The sequence below is a fragment of the Opisthocomus hoazin genome, chromosome 8 (genome assembly GCF_030867145.1).
Source record: "Opisthocomus hoazin isolate bOpiHoa1 chromosome 8, bOpiHoa1.hap1, whole genome shotgun sequence".
Taxonomy (NCBI): domain Eukaryota; kingdom Metazoa; phylum Chordata; class Aves; order Opisthocomiformes; family Opisthocomidae; genus Opisthocomus; species Opisthocomus hoazin.
The window spans coordinates 58,129,431-58,133,804 of NC_134421.1; positions in this window are offsets into that span (position 1 = coordinate 58,129,431).

Consider the following 4,374-nt stretch of genomic DNA (forward strand, 5'->3'; position numbering starts at 1 on the left):
AAGTGCTGGTAGGAAAGAAGTGTCTTTACGAGAGGTAACGTCCCAACTATGCACCAATCCAAGTCAGCGATGCCTGTAGCAGATGTGTCCTTGACACCCCCGCCTTCTGAAAACAGACGGAGATCTTTGCAAGTATCCCCAAGCAAGCTCTTCTCATTTCCCATCTCCCCAGAAAAAAGCTGCAGCACTCGGCTACCTCTGAGGAAATGAAGGGCAGGGAGTTTTGGTGTCGTCAGTGCCACCAGAGACGCGACCATGGTGATCACATCCCTGCTGCTTCAATGTCACCGCACCGGTAATGCGTTACACAAGACGTCCTTAGCTTCTCCCAGAGAACTAGATAGCAAAATGACGAGGCAACAGCTGCCTCCCTGACCTTGGTTTTGTCTGCACAGTTCATCACAGCGGTATTTATACCAAATATGTATCTGCTTCTGACCGCTCCTAAGCGACTACGCCGAATGCTTAGGGCTCAGTTCGTCATACCAGTCCCTGAAAAGCTTAAGAGGATCTCGGGCAGGGCAAGGCAGAGGGGGGAGTGTCCTCGCCCAGCTCCGGCAAGGAGCGCATCTCCCCACGGCACAGCACAGCTCCCCGTCCCGCCACGGACCTCCCCACGGACACCGACAGGCAGAGCCAGCAGCCGCAGAGAAAGGCCGGGCACTGCACCCACTGTGCAGGTCCCCAACGGGGTGCTTTGGAGTGGGAAAGAGCTGAATTTGCTTTCAAATTACCTGTTTCTAGGATGAGAATGTCAGGGCAGGGAAGAGCAGCTTGGGTTTGCTTTTCTAAAGAAGGTCTGCTACACTGGTTAACCCAGGCCCTCTCCTGCTACAGAGACACATGCATTTCTTCCTCACCCCCCTGCCAGTGAGAGCCCCAAAACTTCTGCCAAAAAACCTCCGAAGAATGAAAAGAGCCTGAAGTAGGGAAATGCCCACTCATATGCCCACTTCAGTCTCTTCTCGTGGTCTCTCCTGCAGCAGCCACTAAAACACACGCCAGAACAGGCGGTAGGACAGGGCAACAGGCGGCACAAGGGCTGTTGCCACAACGTACGGTAGGATCCCCCACAGCCTCCCCACCGCGCTGTTCACCTCCACCACAGCACGTCACTCAGCAAGAAGACAGCATTACGCTACACTACGTGAATTTACTCCTGATGTCAGCTTGCAATCAATTCCCTCTGCCCCCCCATAATCCTTTCTGCCAGCCGTGGGTTTTGGTCCCATCTCCAGTTTTTACCCTGCTAGGTTGCTCTCGCAGCCTCCCCCACAGAAGAGGTACCTGCCCTGCACGGCCTCCCCAGCCCACCGCAACACCCTGTCCCGCAGGCAAGCGCCCGTGCCGGACTCCTGCAGGTGCCAGGGCCGCCTCCACAGAATCATAGAAAGTTTTGGGTCGGAAGGGACCCCTAGAGGTCATCTAGTCCAACCCCCCCGCAGCATGCAGGGACACCACTAACTAGATCAGGTTGCTCAGAGCCCTGTCCAAACTGGTCTTGAATGTTTCCAGGGATGGGGCCTCCACTACCTCTCTGGGCAACCCGTTCCAGTGTTTCATCACCCTCATTGTAAAGAATTTCTTCCTTATATCCAGCCTAAACCTACCCTGTTTTAGTTTAAAACCATTACCCCTCGTCCTGTCACTGCTGTCTCTGCTAAAATGATTGTCCCCATCTTTCCTATAGGCTCCCTTTAAGTACTGAAAGGCTGCAATCAGGTCTCCCTGCAGCCTTCTCTTCTCCAGGCTGAACAAGCCCAACTCTCTCAGCCTGTCCTCATAGGAGAGGTGCTCCAGCCCTCGGATCATTTTTGTAGCCCTCCTTTGGACCCGCTCCAACAGTTCCATGTCCTTCTTGTGCTGAGGGCTCCAGAGCTGAACGCAGTACTCCAGGTGAGGTCTCACCAGAGCAGAGTAGAGGGGCAGAATCACCTTCCTTGACCTGCTGGCCACGCTTCTCTTGATGCAGCCCAGGACACGGTTGGCCCTCTGGGCTGCCAGCGCACATTGCCAGCTCATGTCCAGCCTTTCGTCTATCAGTACCCCCAAGTCCCTCTCAGCAGAGCTGCTCTCGATCCTTTCATCCCCCAGCCTGTACTGATAGCGGGGATTACCCCGACCCAGGTGTAGGACCTTGCACTTGGCCTTGTTGAACCTCATGAGGTTCGCACAGGCCCACCTCTCCAGCTTGTCCAGGTCCCTCTGAATGGCATCTCATCCTTCTGGTGTCTCAACCGTACCACTCAGCTTGGCGTCATCTGCAAACTTGCTGAGGGTACACTCAATGTCGCTGTCCATGTCATTGATAAATATATTGAACAGCATCGGTCCCAGTACGGACCCCTGAGGGACTCCACTCGTCACTGGTCTCCATCTGGACACTGAGCCGTTGACCACTACCCTTTGGCTGCGACCATCCAATTCCTTATCCACCGAACGGTCCACCCATCAAATCCATGGCTCTCCAATCATCAAGGTTGGAAAAGACCTCCAAGATCATCAAGTCCAACCGTCAACCTTTTTCTTTCTCTACTTGGAAATCTTTTGCAAAATACTTCCAGAAACACAACAGAGAAGTGTGTTAACTTGGGGATTTTACAGCAGCTTCTTGACAACGCTGTGTGATTCTGGCTCGCAGGCGACAGGGCTGGAGGTGCCCTGTCCTGTGAAAAACTCAGCTCGGTGTTTCTTTGTGAGCACTAAAAACAACAGGGTCACTGAGAAATCCCCACTCCTACCCCCTCCCCACCTCCTGGGGCTGGCACGGGCTTTCTGCGCTGCTGGAGTGCAACTTGAGGGATCCAGGGGACAGTCACATCCAGGCACAGGGCTCCAGGTCTCAACGGGAGCCAAGCCGGCTGTGCTCCTGCCAACATGGCCTACGCCCCGCAATAGCACGGCAGCAGCGGAGCAAATCCCACACCGTGCCAGCTGGAACGGGGAAGACTTTTTGGCCAGAAAGACAGCTGAGCCGGGGTACTCTGCAAGTGGTGTGCCATGAACGCACCGTATGAAGGGTAGAAATTTCTTCCCCTGTGTTCCCTCCAACATGTGTAAGAACCAAAGATAAAAATACATAATTTCAACCATCTTTCCTTACACAGAAAATAGTATTTTTCATCTACTACCCTCCTTTCAGGAAATATGCATCACATCAACACCAGGGTATTCCCCTCGGGACACCCATTCCCTTCATTTGTCCATACTATACTCACTTTTTGCCCACAGCGTAAATAAACGTGACCAAAAAACAAAGCAACTACAGTAAACTACCATTTTCTCTGGAACTCCCTCACACATGCTGGGTAAGCCAAGGCTAATGTGTGGTACAAGGGTAAGGGGTACCAGCTGCACCACCCAAACCCGCTGCGGAGAGAAAGCGCACAACACTGGATCGCCTGGTCCCATATTCACTTCGCAACGCAGCATGTCACATCTGGAAGCCAATCCCAAATCTTCTTCTGTTAGCAACCAGCTGTCACATGAGCTTTGTTCTAGACAGAACAACATGAATACGCCACACAAGGGTTTAAGACACACCAAGCCGCCTGGCTCTTTTATGTGAGAATAGAAAATAACCTTTAAGTTCTGGTACAGAAAGTCAACTGAGATCAGTGTCTCCCTCCAGTAGAGTCTGTTCCAGGCAGAGAAGAAACAAGCGTCAGGGCAGAGCCCAAAGGAGAACCAGTCTGAGCAGAAGCAGAGAAGAAACCTCAGAGGCAAACGCCAAAGAGAAGTGGGAACCAAAAATTTACAGCTTTTGCTTTTCTTTCTCACCAAGGACAAGAATTTCTTCAGTTGCTGTAGTTTTAATCAGTGTTAAAAGAAACACAAAGGAGACCACCCCAAACCTGGCTGTCAGCCTCAAGGACCTGGCTTTCTTGAACTTCTGTCTTTCTTAACAGTCGAAATGAACAAAATTCTTCCCTCAATTCCCACATTTTATTTACTATTTCATGCAATTTCTCAGTTTAGGAAGCCCTTTGCTTTGCATAGCAAATCAGCTCTATTTACACTGTGCTCACCACCAAGACCCAAGTGTCCTGTAAAGTACATTAACAGAAGTCAGCAAAATCTGACAATGCCACAGGTATTTCTATTTCTCCATAGTTAGTCTTCTCGGCTATAATATTCATTCCACGGTGAGTAAGGCCAGGGTCAGCATCATCTCCTAATATATTATTAAATCAGTTTTGCTGAGAAGGAATCATATTATTTTTTCACTCTGGCAGAGAAGCATTTAACCACAGGCGTATGCCAGTAGCTCAGCAGTAAGAGGATGTCTAGTTTCTCAAAGCACCACCTGCATTAATAACATTCATTCTCAGTAGCATATTTACAATATAAAACTGATATTGCTCTCTTCATTTA